A 20,906-nucleotide genomic window follows, 5' to 3' on the forward strand; every position below is an offset into this window, starting at 1 on the left:
TTCACGCCCACTCGGGTACCAGGAGGAAAGAACAGAAGTGACCTACTGGTCTTCAAAGTCTGCCTTGAAAGGGCACTTGGGTGGCTCAGTTGGTTGAGCCACTGCCATCATCTCCGGTCATGATCCTGGAGTCCCACGATCGAGTCCCGCATCGGGCTCCCTGCTCAGCAAGGGTCTGCTTCTCCCGCTGACCTTCCCCCCATCATGCTCGCTCTCTCTCATTCTCTCTCTCAAATAAATAAACAAAGTCTTTAAAAAAAATCTGCCTGGGGACGGGCACCAGAGGCTTAGGTCCCCCACTTGCTCAGGGGTTGTTTAGCCTGTCACTGGCCCCCATGCTCTCCCCTGTCGCCAAGGGACGTGAACATAGCCACGGTCAGCAGGTGCAATAAGCAGTAAGTATGTACTCCTCGTACAGAATAATCAAAAGAAGAGGTCTGATCCAAGAATAACCAATAAAATCCTTTCTAATGCAAGGTGACCCATGTGGCACTGAACTCGGGAAGGGCAGGGAGCTCCCAGATGGCTGTAATTTTGCTCCTTACTCCCCTCGCTTGAGGTAAGCCAAGGGTGAGGCAAGCTGAAAAGAATGTCTAAGCATTCTTTGGCCAAAAGGGGAAAAAACCCAAACAAACACCCTCCCCCCGCCCACCACCACTCTGAACCCTGTTATTGCTTCTTCCCTCCACGGCCACACCAGCTACCACCCTCTGGCTCGTCGGCCAGCCTGTGCTCCCTCTCAAATGAGCATACGTGCCAATCAGCCCCCGGCAAAGCAGAAACACCCTGGCAGTTCAAACCCCAAAGGGCTCGATCTCTGAGCTCAACTGGGTTCGGTCTTCTGAACAGATTGCTGAGAACAGCAGTCACCTCAAGAATGACACAGCACAAAAGTACCCCACATAAAGAGGCCAATGTAAAATGCACAAGATGGCCAAGTCCCTGACAAGTCTCCCAAAAGTTGGGTTTCTCGAGTCTACAGGTAAGGGCTTTAATTGCGATCTAAAGCAAATTTTACCCATCGAAGATGGCCACTTACGAGGCGGCTGCCCGGTCCCCTCGCCAGGCTAAGTAAGGGGCATTACATCACTTCTAAGCTCCTATGAACACGCCAACTGCTCTGGGGAAACTGGAGAAAAACCAAGCATGGGCCTTCTTCCTTACCACCCTGCCATCCACAGGGAAGAAAAGATGTGTATATTTGGAAATGACTCGAGATAGCAGTACAGTCCCACTGGATGGAACACCAGATGGTGTGACATGGGGGCTGTGAGCACTAGAAGGGTCCAGAGAGGGCCAGAGGCAGCCAGCCCCACCGCACGCCCAACCAACTGCAGGAAACTGGACTTAAGAGTCCAAGAGCTGAGCTGTTGGTCTTCAACAGAAAGGGCGATGTGTTGGGTAGCTTGGGATGATCATGGCGGACACTGGTGGGGCCCGCTGCCTTAGTGCAGAGCTTAAGAGAGCAAGTCTGAGTGTCACTTGGCTAGGCTTCCATTCTGGGCACCTCACCTGCTGAGTGTGTAGCCCCAGGACCCTCACATGACGTCTCTGGGCCTCCATGGCCCTGTCTGTACAGTGGACACCAACAAAGAGTGCTGACGTCATCGAGTTGTGGGAAGCGCTTCAGCACAGCGTGTGGGAATTCGCTTGGCAAACATCAGCTGTTATTATAACAGGCCTGAACTTCTAAGGGGATGAGCAGCACGCAGCAAGCTGTTCAGTCCGAGTCAAAGGACACACTATGTAGCAGAAGGTAAATGCTTAACATTTTTAATTCATTATTTTTAGGGGGGTGGGAGGGGCAGAGCGAGACAGAGAATCTCAAGCAGGCTCCACACCCAACATGGAGCCCGACACAGATCTCCCGACCCCGAGATCATGACCCGAGCCCAAAGTCAAGAGCTGGACCTTGAACCGACAGAGCCACCCAGGCACCCCCGGAATGGAAATGCAAACATGATCTTCCTGGGTGAGGGTAGCGGAGGTGCTAGGTTCCCTGGAGCATGGCATCTGTCAGAAGAGCCTGTAACTCAAAGTCAAGGCCGTGTAACCCCAGCTCATGGGGTGGCCAGTCACAGTAATGGCTTGCTGGGTGATGAGCCCAAGCAGGGAGCAAGAAGCCTGCACTGGAGAGAAAGCCCATCAGGGATGATGTCCCAGAACACCCTGCGGCAAGGAACGGGCCGGCGCTCTGCTGGCAGGACTCCCTCTCACCCCGCGCTGCTTACATTCAGATCATTCCCCAGCACTGATGGCCTTTCTGGTGAGAACACTTAAGATATTCCTCAGAAGCTAGGCCCAAACAACCAACTCTTCTCCGGTCCCAGTAATGCTGGTTCCCTCCCCTTCTTTCACCAGTTCCAGAACTTGAACAACCCTGGTCTCCTCAGGAGACAGCTTGAGAAGATGCTTGACCGTGAACAACACGGACGGCCTCTCTCTGCCAGCCAGTTTGCCCTGCCCTTCCACAAGCTGAGTGCCTTCAACACCGACATCCCGTCTGATGGGGGCAAGAGGAAGGGCCCCGTCCTTGGGAAAATGGACATGGTATCGCCGAGTCACCCACGTCCCCCACCACCCCCCGGCCTTGGCTGCTCAAGCTCCCAGGACATAACAAGTTCCCAGGACGTAGAGGCTCCTGGGCGGGCAGCTGCCAACCTCGGATGCTGTCCCACCCCTCCTCTTCCCTCCAGGTGAGGCTGTCCAGGTCCTGGATTCAAGGGGAACCCAGGCTTAACTTCCACAGACCCCCTGGCTCTGGATTCAACGGCTGGGCAAGCTGACCTATTGGATGGATCACTTCCTCATCAGATGGCTCTCTGCTTGGAGCCCTGGAAATGGCCAAGTTCTCGAAATCAAGAACACAAAGCACATAGTTTCGAGCTTGCACATGAAGGCCATTCGCCTACCTACTCATTAGCACCATTATCTGTGCGGCTATAATGATTAGTGCCCAGTTTCCTATTCATTCACTCAACAAACATTGACCATGTTTTTCTAGCACCAACCATGCACCAGGCACACAGTGGTAGAAGACAGACATGGTCCTCAGCCCTCGTGGAATTTAGGGTCTACCGGGAGAGACAGCCAACAAACAAGCAAACCAAGAAATATCATGTCAGGGTATAGGAGTTCTATGAAGGAATTAAAGGGAATTTGTGACAGAGGGAGCTCACTTTGGTTACAGTGGGCAGGGAGGTCCTCTCTGTAGTGACATTTAAGCCTAGACTTTAAGGACGAGAAATAAACTAGCCACATGGAGAGAAGAGGCAGAAGGAGCAGCACACAGGAAGAGCGTGGGGTAGAACAAAGCTTGATGGGTCTGAGAAATGAAGGAAGTCGGTAGGGTTTGGGGCGCCATCATGAAAGGGACCATGTCACATGTAAGGTGGGAGAGTGGGGCTGGGGGGTAGGCCATGGAAGGGAGCTTGATTTTTATCCTAAGGGAAGCCTCAGAATGGTGTTAATCAAGAAATGGTACCTCATATAGACGTATCTATGCCTTCACAAGCACTTCTGCACATGGTGGGCTGTGCACCATGAATTTCACCAGCATTATCCAGGCGTGGCTACCAGCGACGGGCGCTAGGGTGATGGCCGCGGAGACAAAGAGAAGTGGACAGATTTGAGAAGTCCACGCTGACAGAATGAATGGGGCCCAGGGAAGACATCAGCACCATCAATGCCGCCAGCTTCTCCAACTGTGCCACCACCCTCGTCGTCACCCCCAGCCACGATCATCAGTCACCCAAAGAACAAGATTAAATCAACAAGTCGATTTCCTTATAAAGCACCTACATGCTCCTGTACTTGGAGAGACACGGAGTTCCATAACGAGCGCATATATGAGGTCATTCTGGGCCCCAGAGTCCTCTGGTAATCCATGCTTGGGTACTCTGCCTTTACTGACTTCCAAGGGCTGAGTCTTGGAAGTCAGCATCCAAAAGAACCTAACAATTGTTGAATGGTCCCATGGATTCAAGTCAGCGCCACTTGGAGCAAAAGCAGGGAGGTAGCCTAAAGATGCCAAGTACCAGTGCTGTTGACCGACGCAGGGGTGCCGCGGGGATGGCCGGCATCCTAGCACGAAGGGGGCGTCCCTTGGTGTGTCGCACAGAAGCCCAGAACGATGTCAGGCTCAAAGAGCAACCAAGTCCTGAGCCTGGGGACAGCGTCTCATAAATGCAGCGGGGAGGGGCACCTGGGCGGCTCAGTGGGTTAAACCTCTGCCTTCGGCTCAGGTCATGATCTCAGGGTCCTGAGATCCAGCCCCGCATCCGGCTCTCTGCTCAGCGGGGAGCCTGCTTCCCCCCCCACCCTCTCTGCCTGCCTCTCTGCCTACTTGTGATCTCTCTGTCAAATAAATAAATAAAATATTTTTAAAAAATGCAGCGGGGAAAGAATTGCTAGAATACGGGTTCTTTTAGCCACACCGTGCATAACGCTATCAGCAGCCACATCATCGTAGTTGAAACAGGAACAAAGGCCTGTCCTGGGAACCTGCTGGGAAACCTTTCTGATGAAAGAGTTTGCTCCACCCCTCGGCGCAGAGCACACCCTCGAAAGTAAGAAAGAATGCATTCCAGAATGCTCCAGAAAACGTGGACCTTTTTCAGCAACATAAGGATGAAGTTCACAGTGGGCAGCAGACACCTGAGGAAAAGGACACAAAGTAAGAGGGAACAGGGAACTTTCTGAAGGTGGGTGCCTTGGGTCTCCCATCCTGCCCCCCAACCTGGAAGAACATGCTGACTTGTAGGTAAGAAGAAAGGCATCAGGCTTACCGGACCTGGCCATCAGCCCCAGACCTGGCTTCAGCCAGCCATTCACCTACTCAGTAAAACCTTACCCCAAAGCCTCTGCAGGGTAACAAAACGGAGAATGGACGCTCCCCACCCCCCAATGAGGCTAGAACTGGAGGAAGAGCCCGATCTTGGGTGGGTAACTGTGCCATCCATGGTCCATGACCATCCTGAAATGCAAAATTCAACCAAGACACACAGTCTGGTTCACGCAGGGCTGATGAAACTAGGTCCTTCAGCGGGGTACGAAGTTGTCGCAGGAGATTCTCTGGGCAAGGAAGAGGTTTACTTTCCCATCCCACCCTTCTAGCTCGCTCGTCTTTGACGCAAGTCAGGAAGCCTCGGATATCTTGAAAATACTGAATGCAGAGGGCGCAGAGAAGCTTGCCCTGAATTCAGACTGGGGCCGCCACATGCAGGAATCTCTCTCCCGAAGCCCAAAAGATGGGCTTCCTCGGTCGTCTCTGCTCTTTATTTCTTACTCCATTCCTACTTTGAAGCGTGAAATGTGACAGCTGAAAGGCAGCTTAGAAGTCGAGCCATCTAGAACTCACGGTGAAGCTTGAGAAGCCGTTCCAGAGCAGATGGACGCTCGCACGCACACATCTGGCACAGACGGAATGAAAACCAAGGTCTCCCAAGCCCTGGCCGAGCAAGAAGAGCCTTCCTGTTACACTGGGAAACGTTTCTCAGGCCCTTTTGCTAACATTGTCAGTAACACAAAGCCCCAGAAGGAAGTCAAACGCGCATAGAAGGCACAGACCTGCAGAATGTAGCCTAACAATCGTCTGTTCTGTGCTTCCTGCTCACCCTGTGTGGCTTGGGAGCGACAGCAGGTGGTTCCTGGTTTTGTGGCTTTTTTCCCCTCAAGTTCCCCACCCAGCAGAAGGCTTGGCACAGAGGAAAAGGAGCAGATGGCGCTTGCTCAAGGCCAGGCTGTCATGTTGGACTTCTCGGGTATTTCCTGTAGAAAGAAAGGAGTTGTGCCAGTTCGAGGGGTGAGTGAGTGTCTTTCCAAAGGAGATGGTTGGGATTGGAACCTAGAGATCAAGATTCCAAAAAAGGAAACAGACTGTTTTAAGGGCTCTTCCTTTTTCCCCGTGGGAGGGAAGGGTGCCAGAGAGCTGCCCCTGCCTCTACTGGCCAGAACTCTACTCCCAAGGGATGGAGTGAAGGCAAAGACACCTGACCTCCCGACAGGCGTCGGGCCACGCCTGCATGTCCGCAGCTACCACCACCCTCTCCCACCCGAAATCTGTCAGTAGCGGCTGATCGTCTCGCCTCACCCCTGCCAATGGGCTAAACCAGAGCTGGAGCCCGGCTCTTAAAATGGGACCTCAGATCACATCACCCTCCTGCTAGCCACCCGCCGATGGCTTTGCGCTTGCTGAACAGAGAACCCCGAATCCTCACTGTGGCTTACGGAGCTGTCCTCCATCAGCCTCTCCTCCTGCGCAGCCCCACACCACGGCTCCTCTGCCTTCTCCCCCGTCACGCAGTCCCTCCTGGCCCACCTGCCTCCCCCTTATTGGGGAATAAGGCAATGCATGTCCACCCTTTCTGGGTTCACTGTGGCTTCTGCCTGGAACTTTCCACCTGGGCACGTCCCCAGACGTTCTCACTGTCTGGCTGCCTTCAATTCTCTGGTCACATGCCCCATCTTCAGACAGCCCTTCTCTGACCACCCCAGGAAGCCAGCGCCCCCCCATCGACCTCTGTCCTCTCCCTCCTCTGCCTTCCACAGGGCTGCCATCATCCCTTCTGTGTTTCTCTTTCCCCCACTGAAAGGTGGGTAACCTTCACGCAGGCAGCACTCGGTCGGTTTGCTACCCTGTTCCCAGTGACAACGGCTAAGACAGACGAGGCATTCCATACATACTTGTTGGCTTGCGCGGACCTGAACCCATCCATGCCTTTAAACCCGGTCTAGAAGAAGAAAACTTGACTTCCACTGGAAAACCCAAGGCCAACGGGTACACAAAGGCTTATTTCCAAATACATATTCTCCTATTTGTCCACATAGCCCTGGTTTTTTCCTTTTTGTTTTTGTTTGTGAGGTCTATGCCCATTGTGGGGTTCAAACGCAGTATCTGTGATCGCCAGTCGCACGTTCTACCAACTGAGCCAACCAGGCGTCCCCACATAGCCCTGTGTGTGAAGGGCGACAACCAAGCCTCGGGGCATGCCACACAGAGCCAGGCAGAGAGAACAAGAAGAGGGCTCAGCAGCAGCCTCCCCAGAGGGAGAGGACCTCCTCCAGCTCAGAGCCCAAGGGTGGCCCTGACCCCTGACTCTCCCAGGAAGAACCCCTCCCATCTCCTTCCGAAGAGACAGTTAACTCAAAAGTGGAATGCTATGGAAGTTCAGTGGAAGAGAAACGAAGAGCAAGGCTAAAAACTCATGCACCAAGCCGGCCCCAGGGCGCTCCTGAAAATATCCCAACTCCACGGGAATAAAGGCAGAGTTTACCCTGCTAACGTCACATCTCATGGAGACCTAGGAAACGAGCTGTTTGTTATCTTTTCTTCTAAGTCTCTGTCTCTCTCTCTTTTTAAAGATTTTATCTATTTGAAAGCAAGCACATGCACAAGTGTGGGGAGAGGCAGAAGGATAGGGAGAAGCAGGCTCCCAACTGAGCATAGAGCCTGACTCGGGGTTTGATCCCCAGATCCTGAGATCATAACTTGAGCAGAAGGCAGAGGCTTAACCAACTGAGCCACCCAGGTGTCCCTGTACTCCTAATTCTTCTCCTTCTGCTTCTTCTTCTTTTTTTTTTTTTTAAAGATTTTATTTACTTATTTGACAGAAAAACACAGCAAGAGAGGGAACACAAGCAGGGGGAGTGGGAGAGGGAAGAGCAGGCTTCCTGCTGAGTGACTTGGGGCTCGATCCCACGACCCTGAGATCATGATCAGAGCTGAAGGCAGACACTTAACTGAGCCACGCAGGCGCCCCTTTCTAATTCTTTAGAATAAACTCAGTTAGGTAGTCATCTTATCCCTCTGAACTTCTATGCGTGTACAAGTCTGATGCCTCTTCTTCATCAGAGGACCATTTTTCCAGAGTCTTCAGGAGGCAGTTAAGCACAGGCGCGATCCTCCCTTGGGCGTGGGTCGAATACGGCACTGAGACGACACTGCCCGTGTTCCAAGTGATTTTTCTTTTTTTAAGATTTTATTTATTACTTATTTGACAGACAGGGATCACAAGTAGTCAGAGAGGCAGGCAGAGAGAGAGGGAAGCAGGCTCCCCGCTGAGCAGAGAGCCCGATGCAGGGCTCCATCCCAGGACCCTGAGATCATGACCTGAACTGAAAGCAGAGGCTTAACCCACTGAGCCACCCAGATGCCTCCCAAGTGATTTTTTTAAAATTCCGCACCCAGTCACTGAGCTTAGAGAAATCCACTAGAAACAGGATGTCATAAATCAGGCAAAAAGTTATATGCTAAGATAGTCATCTAAGCACATTTATAATAGAAAAAAAGCTGGAAACAGCCTAAATATCTCAAAATAAGAATGGTTACGTGTGCAAAATTCTTAGCCCAGTGCTTGGCACACAGTGAGTGTCCAACAAGGGGTAGAGATGACATTTTTATTGTGAGTAACGAAAGAAAGTGTGGTATGCTATATGATGGGTGATTTCTTAAGCTTTTCTCCCCTATTGGAATGGCCACATGCATATCAAAATCTAAGTGAAAGAGATACTTGAATAATCACCTTTCCACGGCAGACTGTATGTCTGCCTTATTGTCCGGCAAAGCGCCACCCATCTTTCTCTACCACCCCAACCCCTGTATTTGACAGGGGCACAAAAGGCATGTGCCACTCTCAAGACCTGTCTTCTCTACCCCAACTGCTGCTTTAACTTGAGAGGCAGAGGGAAAACATCATCCTATAACCCGATCAGCATTCCCAGCATCTCTCTTGTTTTGGGCCTTGGCTGGGATGCACGGAGGCAGGGGCGCCTCACAGATCAGCCTGGAAGACTCTCCCATCTAAAGAGGGTCTCTAGAAGCTCACAGAACCATTTGCTGGGCAAGGGTACCCCTCCTCCAGGGCTGTCAATCAAACAAACACAGCAACGGCAGGGGACAGAAGACCGCTGGTTTCTTCCTCTAGGAAAGACCAAGGGGCAAAATCTTGACTTATGAGCTACAGTTCCTTAGAGGGGAAATGCATCCAAGGGATGGATACTAGGGATTGGCTGGGGTCCTTCCCCTTTCTCACTGCTAGGCACACGTCCAGGCGCGCGCATGCACGCGCGCGCGTACACACACACACACACTTCCTTGCCCCCACAGACATGCCAACCACACACACACACAAGCATGCAAACATACCATGCACAAATACACACACACACACACACACAAACACACATGATCGTCCTCCCTCTCTGCTAATGAGGCCCTCCTCCAATTCAGGCTGCAGTTCAATCCTTGCATTCTAGTGACAGCACAAAGAACCAGAAGCTTTGTGTTTGTGATGCTGGGAAAACCCCAGGTGGTACAACAGGCCCGGTGGAATGCATCCTGCAGGGCTAGATTCTTAGGAAAGACTAAGTCTGCAGGTCTCAGAAGGGTGTGGCCAGAAGAGACTGGAGAGACAGCCCACCCTGCAGGCAAGGACTCTGAGGTCTGCCGCGGGGTGCTGGTGTCCCCGAGATGCTGCTGCCCAGAGCCTTTTCTCCCCGGCAAACCCCGACCTTCCTCCGCCCACTTCCCCTTCAAGACGATTTCTTCCTTCACAATAACGCCTCTGCAGGACAGGTGCAGACGCTTCTTCTTCTCGAAAAGGAGAGAGGCTTACGTGTCTACACTTTGACCCTCTGCGAGCAAGTCACTCGCAGTCTCGGGTACATGAGAAGAAGGGGAAGAAAGAAAGAGAAAGGAAAGCCACGTTCCTTTGGACTCAGATCATTTCCATTTTAGTAGGAAGCATGTGTTCACCCAGATACCAGTGGGCTGGTTCCTTTGTTTAAACAAAAGGCTTTCCTGAAAGCCGCAGGGAACCAGAGGGCAGGGATTCTGCACAGGAATTTTCTCTTCATGAAAAGCAGGAGGTTCTCTGGGGGGAATGCCTTCCTCTAGTTTGACAATTCTGGAAAGCCAGCTAGCAGAGTAGACTGGGAATGTGTGTGCCCAATGATTTTGCCCAATGAAGTGTTTAAATTAAATTAAATTAAATTAAAATTTTTTGTTTATTTTATTTTAATTTCTCTCTCCAAGGAAATGTTTTAAATCCACCTTTACTTTAGTTGGTTATTCCTTCTACATCTAATGCTGTTCAAAATACAGATTTTCCAGGGATGGGGCACATATGTGGGGATGAACGTGGCCCCCACGAAGTGTGGCATGTCACAGGGCGCCCTGACTCCCCTTTACAGCTAGCTGGCTTGCTCAAAGCTTTCTTGAAAACCAGCCAGGTGGATCCCTCTGAAAGTCTGTTTCACTTCCAAAAGAAAATAATAGAATGAAACCCCGGAGAACATCACATTTGAGAATAAATGTCAAGTGCCCAGCATTGTACCAGGCAGATAAAAAGCAACTGAAATACCAGACCCCCTCGCTCGAGGGGGCTCCGCTGAGACCAGATTCCTCTTGACCGCTGACGGATACTCCTGAGAAACAGGCCGGGTCCATCTCCTGAGCACCTGCTCTGTTCACTAGGCTGGCTGCCCTCTGCACCTGTCCTGTGTCCCCCCCGCTGCGAATAGAGTGAAGCCCACTTTATCACACTGAGGACGATGCTGGGGTGCTCAGGTTAGGAGGTCAAGGTCACCCAGTAAGCAGCTCAATAAACAACCCCCCACACCACTAGCTCAGCTTCTTCGCATGCAACAAGAACTCACAACAGACAGATGTGGGATTTCTGCTCCCTGGGAGGCTGAATGAATTCGCTGCTGGCATTCTGCAGGTGCCAAGGCGGGCGAGCAGAAGAGCGACTTCCTTGGGGCCCAGAAGCAGAGGTCAGGGTGGACTGGCAATGCAGGCCTCTGGCAAGGGACGACTCAGTTCGCGGCGAGCAGCATGGGGACTGGGAGATAAGGACCAGAGCACAGAGAGCTTTGAGAATGAATGGCTCGCTGGGGCGAGAACTCAGCCCTCGTTCCAGAAGGTTGGGGTTCGAGTCTCAGCTCTTTCTCTTATTTCCTGTGTCTTAGGGCAGGTTATTTAATGCCTCTGGGCCTCAGTTTTCTCCCCCACGAGGCAGGAATATGACAGTATTTCTTATGCGGTTGTTGTGATGAGCAAGACTATGGGAAAGCATTTTCAGAAAACACAGGAAGTTGGAAACGGTCCTGATGTGGTGTGGTGGGAACCCACAGAACAAACTCAAGGTCACAGAGGCTCACAACACACCGAGTTCTTCCAGTCTGACTCAATCATCTTGAAGTTGCATTTTCAAGATCATGCAGAGTCTGTCCAGAACCCAGGACCACGTGTCCGGTACACAGACCAAGCCTCTGTAGGGAGAATGTGTGTGCAGGAGGGTTTACCTTTCAGCAAAGTCCAGTAAGTGTGCAAAAACCCAAAGTGACAAAGTGAGAGGCTCAGGGGAGATCACAGACGTGAGCAAACTGAAGAGTTTAAAAGCACGATTTTTTTTTAAAAGTACGGCCGGTAGCAAACTTCTCTGATGCTTTTGGGACACCCAGTTCGTGTAAGGCTGTCACACCCACATTTCATAAATGCCACTGTTGCATCTGGCCATAAAGGAGAGTTTATGGCACTGTCTGCTATTGCTGGAGCTCTCCTTGGTCTGTGCATATCCGGGATGCCGGGGGGGGGGGGACCCCACTGGGCACCTCTCCATGGTGAGCAGGACCCAGGACACCAGACTGAGCTTCCTAACCCTGAGGCCCCCGAGCCTGGGAAGAAACTGCCAAAAGAGAAAAATGACCAGTCCCTGACAGCAAGCTGCTGACTGCTCCCTTTTCTAAGGGCTCATAGCTGGGCGGAGCTTCACCGACCCAGTCAACGTTCAAGGACAGGCAGGCCCAGGAGCCCTGAGCATCTCATGGGTGGAAAAGTCCACTAGTTACTTCTTTCTATCAACCGTCTTTGAAGGCCACCTCCCTCTTCTTCTTGGCATTAGAAAATACAAGGAGGAAAGCCAGCCCACGTGCGGTGTCCGCGTCCCTTCTGGCTTCCCACCTCACGTTCAACTGCCCTTGCTCTGGTCCCTGCGCCTCTTTTGACGAAAGGAGAGCCTGGCTCTGGCTCGGTCCAGGGTGACAACCCGTCACCCAGCAGAGTGAAAACTGGGGGGCCGGGGAGGAAGTGGGGAAGGGTGTGTGAGCAGAGACGGGGGAGGTGCCCCTCAAAGCCCGACCGCCGGCCATGGAAACGCAAACTTGACGTTTTCATTTTCCTGTCACCTCGTCGCATCGGGCACCCTGGGTGACTGCGCCAGCTTCTCTTTCCACCAGCTCGTACACCCAGCACAGGAAAGACGACCTCAAGAAAAACAACAAAGCTGCAAGCATTCACGTCATGAGAATGTTTCAGGCGCTTCCCCAACTAACGCACAAAGAACTTTCTCCGAGGGAGTCCCCCAGCCCACGCCCCTCCCCAGGGCGATGGGAATTCTCTGCACCTCCACGCTTCCTGTCCGTGACCTTCCATCAGGAGCAGGGGACTCTGCTTTTTCAGTTGCTCTAATAATAAGGTCTGCTAAGGACTGTATGAGGTGTTAATTCCTGCCTTTCTCTCCAGCCTTGTTAAAAAGTACCGTGTTGGGCATCTATTTTCTTGACCACCCAAGATAGTGGGAATTAATATCTTAATTAGCACCAAAGTCCCTGAACGTGCGATGCCAGGCTGCTAGAAAGTCACACAAGGACTCCAACAACATGAGCTCAGGCAGATATCTACAAAGACGCACTCCCGGGAGAAATCAAGGCAGGTGGGAATCCGCTAGTTCCACCACAGAGAGAAAACTAGGGGCATCTCGCTGGCCTCAGCTCCCTGCCCGGAAGGGATACAGTGGGTCACAGGGAAGACCGTGTCCCCTGTGTGGCAGGTGTTGGCGCTGTCGAAGGGCTGTGTGGCCCCAATGTGGTAGGGTGGCCACCCTCAGGACTTGGTTCCTTGTCATCAACCAAGACATTCTGCCAACTTGTTGCTCCTTCAAGAACTGCCAATGGCTTATTTAACACAAAGGAAGCCGCTTTTGGAAACTGTGAGTTCCTTGGTGCCCTCAGGCAGGAAGGGCTAAGGGTCTGGCTGGCCAAGCATTTGAGTGGTCACTCAAGCACCACTGATGTAAAAAGCTTCACCAGAAACGTAGTCAGGGGGTGCCCTGGGCCTCTGGGCCCAGCTCAGACACTAGGATTTCTAAAACACTCTTTGCCTGGGACTTTCTGGAAGCACCAAACCAGACAACATCACAGTGTGTCATGAAATCAGTTGGCTGGATTAGTGAAGATCACCTTTCTTAAAGAATACAACAGAAAATAGAGCGTATTGCATGTAATAAGGGGGTACCATCTTACAACACCTGTCTTGTATGTTCAGATATTTATACATTATATGATATATATATATATGTATCATGTCTACATTATATATACAGACCCATGGGTATACTGTTTGGCCAACTGTATTTTTCAAATGTGATCACAGGACTTCTGGTCTCACATAGTCTCTCAGAACCTTGCCACTTCCTGATGAACAGTTAGTCCATAGCCCTGCCCTTGAATTTAGGTGGGTCTTTGCAAGTGCGGCAATGAAAGCAAAACTGCAGAAAGACACCATGGGACCTCCAAGGATCAGTGCTAGAAGGTGACTTGGCTTCTGGAGGACTCACGCTCTCCCCCGGGGATGCTCTCTTACAGAACCCAGCCACCCTGCTGCGGGAAGACTGAGCCGCGCTCCACTGTTTCTGCCAGGAGTCCCAGCTGAGGTCCCAGCAAAGAGCCAGTGTCAACTACTGGACAGATGAGTGAGGGAGCCTTCTGGTGACTTCAGCCTCCTGCCCTCATTAGAGCCGTCCAGATGATGCGTGATGAGCAGCGGTGAGCTCTTCCAACCAACCCTGCCCAGATGACAGACTTAAGAGCTCAAAATATGACTGGTATTGTTCCAGGCCACTAAGTGTTGGGACAGCCCATCATGCAGCAGCAGAGAAGCAGAAACCAGTGGGCTGCAATGCAACATGGAAGCTCTCTCTTCACTGTGGGTCATGTTCAAGAAGTCTGGGAAACAATGAACTAGACCGTCTGTGCGGGCAAAACTCAAATGCATACACTTATTTTTCTTAATCACTTACTCACTCTGTAAATGTTCGCTGCACCTGGTACTACGCTGGGCATATTATGAACTATGAGTTCAGTTTCCACAGCACCCCCAAGGGAGCCTACCTCGAAACTCAAAGCTTGGGGTAACGATTGATGGCTGCCGCCCGGGCTTCCAACGGCCCGTTTCATGGAAAAAGTAACCCTCTCCGCCCTTGACCTTCGTGAACGCGGACATGAAGGTCATGTTTCCTTAGCAGGATCTTCGCTCTACTCTCTCGAGGGGCTTCTCACTCGTCAGCGACTCAGCCCCAGCCTGTCCCTCTGCACACCAGGGGGGCTTCCGAACCCACCCCGAGCGGCCAGATGTCAAACAAGACACTACAGGTTCAACCGCATGTATCAGTGAAGGGACAGGAGGCAGCCAGGGCCACACAACCAGCGACTGAGCAGACCTCGTCCTCGCTAAGGGATGTTCCAAGGAGAGAAGACTCTTAGGAAGACAACAGAGGAGGGAGACACGGTGCGACTCCTGTCTCTGGTCAACTCTGACACTTCTGCCGCAGGGAAGCTTCAGGGAAGCGTCCCCACCCCGGTCCCTCCACCTTGGTCTGGGCCAGCACAGGCCACTGCAGTGAGATATCATGGTCCAGGAGGCGCAAACAACGGGCATTGCTCACAGTTCTGGAGGCTGGGGTCTGAGAACAGCGAAGGGAGTCCCTGAGGGGGAGCCTCCTCCTGATTTGCAGACGGCCACCTGCTCCCCTATCCTCACACGGAGGAGAGAGATCATCTCTCTAGGGGCTCCTCTCCAGAAAGGCACTAATCCCATCATGGCGGCTTCACCACCCTCAGGACTGCACCTAAACCGAATCATTTCCCTCAAGCCCCAATGCCAGATCCCATCACAATGGGGGGGGGAGGGGGTGGTTAGGGCATCAAGGTAAGAATGGGGGGGACATAACATTCAGTCCGTGTCAGGACACCCGTCCACGTGGTCGTCTGTTCCTGTGGTTCCACACACGTCAACGACCCATGTGTGCATCCCCAGCCATAGGGGCTGTTCCGGGAGTGGGCAGCACATAGGACCGTGAGACCTCTACCTCCTGCATAGCTCTCCATCTCACACCCTGATGGTGCAGCCTCTCAGCCTGGTCCTGACAGAAGGCAGAAGACCTTGATGAACAAAGCAGCCATCTGCCCCCAACCCACTTCCTCTCAGCATCTCTGGTCATAAAACACTTCCTGTCAAGTGTCCCTGGTCATATGAGCAAGTGAATTAGAAATGTTTACCCTTTGCTCACCTAGCCCTGGTCTATGTCATCAGTGTGGGACAACGTCCTGGCCTGCTTCTAATGGGGGTTTTCAACAGCAGCGGCATGAGGGACACTTTGTGTGGGATCATTGTCTGTGGGTGGCATGACTGTCCCATGCCCTATAGGGTATCACAGCAGCATCTCCGGCTTCTACTCACTAGAAGCAAGTAACACGTCACCAGCTGGGACAACCACATCTATCTCCACACATGGCCAAATGTTCCTGGGGGGCGAAGTCTCCTCCAGCTGAAGACCACTGGCTTGACCCACAGGGGGGCTTCCAGTGGTGGGGGTAGGGGAAGCCCATAGGGGTTTTCCACAGGTTATCCACTCTTTCTGTCCCCTTCCACCCACCTCACGTCACATTTTCTCTCTTCGGTGAGTTTCCACTGCCCGTACCCATGCTGCCCGTGGCTTTTCCTCCCACGCTGCTGCCACAAGGGTCGGCAAGCCCCTCCATCAGGGCTCTATGGGTTCTTTCGTCTGCACAGCATCGCCTGTTCCAGAGCCTAACGATGTCATCTGTAGGCCATTTGTTCAGAAAAACATTTTCAGAACCTTCTGGAACAGCCTCTCCAAGTTCTTAAATACAAGAGAAAGCGAGGAGACACCTGGGAGGGACCAGGTCCTGGCAGAGCCCGGAAGTCCTGGACATGGCGCAGGGTATCACAGAAACACAGAAGTCCAGTGCCCAACCTTGGGCTCAGGCATGAGGGAGACACAGAAGGAGGTAACATCCCACCCCGCCCCCCACCAGAAGCAATGTCTGAGCCACATCTTAAAAGCCCAGGAGGAATCAGCTAGGCAGATGGAGTGAGGAAGGCATTCCCTGAAGACAGGATGGAGGGAAGCACAGTAGGTTCTCAGAAGAGCAGGCTGAAGGCCAATGTATGGCAGAAGCATTGGAAAGAAGCAGCAAGACAAATGTGGTTGGGGACCCAGAAGCTTCCAGAATCTGCCAAGTGCTCAGCCAGCATCTGATGCACTTCAACAGGCCACCTGTGCCCACGAAGGTCACCATGCAAACTCACACATCCTAAGAGGCACGTCCCCAGCTCTGCACCCCTGGGGCTACCTCAGAGCTGCTCCTTTCTAGAGCTTTCTCCCTGGAGCACATCCAAGCAGAGGCTGTCCTGCACTCGCGACCCCCACCCCACCCCCGCTACTTCTTCTAAGAGGTTGGGGGCCTAAAATCTCAGGCATAATGGTGATCTCTATTTACCTACCTGGGAAAGGGGTGCTAAGAAAGAAAAATTGAGCAACTAAACTCAAACACAGGAACAGAGAACTCTAGAAGAAGGCGTTCTGGAGTTATAAAATGAGGATTACAGAAGGAGTGCCCTCTATCCTCTGCTCCCTGATCAGCAGGGAGTCTGCTTATCCCTCTGAACCTCCCCCTTTCATTCTCTCTCTCTCTCTCTCAAATAAATAAATAAATGTTTTTTAAAAAAATAAATAAAAAATAAAAATAATCTAAATGGGATCATGCTGTAACGTCTATTTCACACCCTTAATTTTTCACCTAATATCCTGGAGATCTTTCCATATCCACAGATACTTACCTAAATCATGGCACTATGGGTTGCAAATTACACTGTGTTCCTAGAGTACAATACACACGATCCATTTCCCTCCACGTATACACTTAGGATGCTTCCAGTTACTCAATATTATAACTAATGCTGTAATAAGTGTTTGTGCTAAAACAGCTAAATGAATCCCCAGAGGTAGAACTGCAGGGGTGAAGGGTAGGCGTGATTTTAACTTCACTCTTGCTGCACTCCTTGGCCCACGGTCACTGTGTGGCTTTCTTTTCTCCATCTATACATCTGGAAACTATTGATGGGCTCTCCGTTCACTCCCGTAAAAGGTTTGGCAAGCCTGAGAAAGACAAAGTGGGGTCATTTAAGGTTACGTTTGGTAAAAGGCACCGTGTTTGTGCAAAATCCCAACAGAACTGTTGTCTGGGGCCAGACACGAGGCTGGGCTGCGGGCGGGTCCAACAAGCACCCACCTCAGTGGCCCTGGATGCCTGGAGGCCAAGGAACAGGTCCGTCCATGTCCAGGATGGCCTTTTGCTTTCCTCCTAAAATCAGTTTCAAAGAAAAAAAAGGTGCTCTCCTGAGTGAGGTAGAGGAAAGGGAAGCCCAACCCAAAGGCACTGGGTGTTAATGAGGGCAGTGATAAAAAGTAAGAAGAGTTCCAGCCTCTATGGCTGGAGGGGAAAACCCCAAGAAGATGCAAGGAGGTTGGATTTCTGTTGCTTTTTCCCTTGTCCTTGCTCCATTTCTGAGTTCCCACAGTGATATGCCAAGCCTCACCCAAGATTTATCTTTGAAAATGTCCTTCCTCTAACCATGGCAAATGTGGGAAGATGGAAAGGGCCTCTCTCGCCTCTACAAGCCGTATTCATTCATTCATTCATTCATTCATTCATTCATCCATCCATCCACCCATCCATTCATTCATTCAGAGAGAGTGGGAGCACAGGCACAGGGAGAGGGGGAGGGAGAATCTCAAGCAGGCTCCCTGTGGAGCATAGAGCCCAACACAGGTTCAATCCCAGGACCCTGAGATCATGACCTGAGCTGAAATCAAGAGTCGGATGTTCAGCTAAATGAGCCACCCAGGCGCCCCTCTACAGCCACTTGTAGCTCTTTTCCCACCCGCCCTCGAACGCAGTGTCGACCAATAGATCCTTCTGCGGCGATGACATCGTGCTCTCTGCACTGTCCCCATGGGAGCCGCTGGCCACATGGGCCCCACTGAGCACCTGCAAAGAACTGAATTGTCATTTTCTTTTAATTAACTTAAATGGAAATCGTCCCACGTGGCTGGTGACTGCTGTCTCGAGAAGAGCTGCTGTCATGGCTTTTAAAGTGCAGACACCCTTTGAGCCCAAATCTCTCTTGATTGACTCACTGAACACGACAAGCTCTCCAGCTATCACGTAATAGAGGGATGTACAGAAGTGAATACATCGCGGGCCAAAACATTGACCGTGACCTCTAGCAGTCCCTGCTTCTGTCTGGACAGGGTCGCATCACTGGTACACCTGAGCCTGGGAGGGGAAAGATGCTCCCCTCCTCCTTCATTCAGCAAACACCTATGACATCCGTGCTGGGCTGGGCTCTGGGGTGGCAGAGGCATAAGATGCTGGGGGAGAGCACGGGAGGGAGAGGAGGAGGAAGATGTATACATGTGCAGAGACAACTCAAACCACACAAACCACGTGCTGGGCATCCTGGCCGTCCTTTCCCATGGGTCGTTTCACTGATTTAGCTTCACAGAGAAGACCAGTGCCAAGTGACGAAGTGACATGATAACAGGGGTAGTCGTGTTGTGCAGAGAACTCTGGGAGCCTCAAAGGCCATGTGACGAACTCAGCCTCTACCTCTGTTCCAAAGTGTGATTTTGCCGGTCTACACCAACAAGCCCCTCGCCGGGACCCACGCCCACACGTGCCCAGCCTATTAAAACCTAGACCAAAGCAACTGCACAGCACATTTATGGAAGAAGGGGCAGAAAAGAAAGCTATTTCGATGTAGAAGGCAAGAGCAATGAAAATGCTGAGGAACCAAGGATGCAAATTACCTTCTTTATAAAGAAACCTACTCGCGGGGCACCTGGGTGGCTCAGTGGGTTACGCTTCTGCCTTGGGCTCAGGTCATGGTCTCAGGGTCCTGGGATGGAGCCCCGCATTGACCTCTCTGCTCAGCAGGAGCCTGCTTCCTCCTCTCTCTGCCTGCCTCTCTCTGCCTACCTGCGATCTCTCTCCTTCAAATAAATAAATAAAATCTTCAAAAGAAAAGAAAACTACTTGCAATCATACAGACTCTTAATGTATCTTCGAACTTAAGACCCCTTCCCAAGACTGAGAAAACACAGTGCCGTCTATGGATATAAAATCATACCTTCCCAAAAACAAATGGAAAAGGTTTTAGTTTTAAGACACAAAGGACTTGGGATGCCTGGGTGGCTCAGTCAGTTCAGCGGCTGACTCTTGGTTTCGGCTCAGGTCATGATCTCAGGGTCGTGAGATCGAGCCCCGGGTCCAGCTCTGCGCTCAGTGGGGGGTCTGCTTGGGGCTCTCTTCCTTCTGGGCCTCCCCCAACTAGCACACACTTCCTCACGCGCACACACACACACACACTCTCTCTCTCTCAGACAAATAAATCTTAAGGAAATGCAAATGACTTGTCTCAACTAGTAATACATTAATATTAATTCTCTAACATTTTTTATAACATTTTACAGAGATTATATATAGCATTCGTCTATTAATCTACGTTACGGAACATATATATGATTTATGTTATTTCCCATCTTTACCACCCGCCGCCCAGCCACATGGACACCACTGCTCCCATTTGACAAATGAAGAAACTGAGGCTCAGGGGCCAGGTATTGACCTGGGCCCCTAACCCGACCTCCTGAGGTCTGAAGTTCATGCACTTGGGCTGTCCCTGGCCTCAGTGCTGTGCTCTGACTTCTATTTCACTCCAGCCACACGCAGCCCAGCACAGCGGTGGACATCCGGCCCCAAGCAGGTGTCCGTTAGACACCCCCGAACCAGCAAATCAGTGTCTGAGCAGGTGCTAAGGTGGGAGTCCCAGCTGGCCACGTCCTGAGAGCAGAATCGTTAGCCCAGACACAAGGTATTCGTTTTTTATCAGATATTTAAGGTGGCGACACAGACACCCATTAATACACTGCAAGTGGGTATGATTTTAGATCAGGGGACGAGCTTAGAAATCACAGACAAGGAGGCCAATGTGATTTGAGATCTACTGCCCAAACCTGACTCGAGTTTGGGTTTCTGGTCACACACTGAAACAGGCTGGAGTTGTGAGCAGCTCCCGTAACGTCGGGGCGAGAGGGCGGGCGGGTCAGAGAAGAAACAGTTGGAAATAAAAGACGGTGGGTCGCTGGGATGTGAGGGGGATTGGGTGCACCCACAGATCTGAAAAAGTCAGACGATGGTGGCACCCAGCCCCGAACAGGCCCGACCCAGAAGGGGCTCTGAGGCCCAGCCCTCCTTGACAGCTGCTGGGTTGGAGGCTCTCAGTCTGTCTGTCTGTCTCAACGGCATAAGCTATTACCCAGAGCCTTCTTTCACGGACATGAACAACATCACAGTTCTGCATTTCAGGCATTTTCTCTGCAGGCACGGAAGCTAAACTCGTGAGGGAGGGTGTTCTTTATTGAGCCCTTGCTATGCACCAGGCCCTTGGACCAAGCACCTGGCACGTATCACCTCTTTTTATATTCATGGGACCATCTACATTAGAGAGTATCATCCCCACGTGACAGAAAAGGGAACCCAGGTGCTGAACTAATAAATGTCTCCGCGGTCTGTCTTGAGCTGTTGTTCTCAACATGGTTATCCGCGCTACAGAGGGAGAGGAAGGATCCTTTACAAAATACCAGGGCCTGCCCTCCTCCCCCAGAGATTCTCATCATTCTGGCTCTAGGGTGTAGCCTGGGCGTCCAGAGCCTGGATGATTCTAAGGTTCAGTCAAGGCAGGACATCACCGCACTAAGGCG

The 20,906-nt window shown here is 51.7% G+C and overlaps 1 protein-coding gene and 1 long non-coding RNA gene across 4 annotated transcripts in view; both read right to left on the reverse strand.

Moving 5' to 3' along the window:
* Nucleotides 1–20,906, reverse strand: part of GFOD1 (Gfo/Idh/MocA-like oxidoreductase domain containing 1) — a 103,278-nt gene that overhangs the window by 44,082 nt on the left and 38,290 nt on the right. The window lies entirely within an intron of this gene.
* Nucleotides 13,839–17,446, reverse strand: LOC309864580. Its single transcript, XR_014311620.1, has 3 exons — nucleotides 17,374–17,446; nucleotides 16,922–17,240; nucleotides 13,839–15,881 (listed from the first exon to the last, which is right to left on the reverse strand). It is a non-coding gene; the product is annotated as an uncharacterized lncRNA (long non-coding RNA).

Source organism: Mustela nivalis, assembly GCF_964662115.1.
Source record: "Mustela nivalis genome assembly, chromosome: 5".
NCBI classification, from domain to species: domain Eukaryota; kingdom Metazoa; phylum Chordata; class Mammalia; order Carnivora; family Mustelidae; genus Mustela; species Mustela nivalis.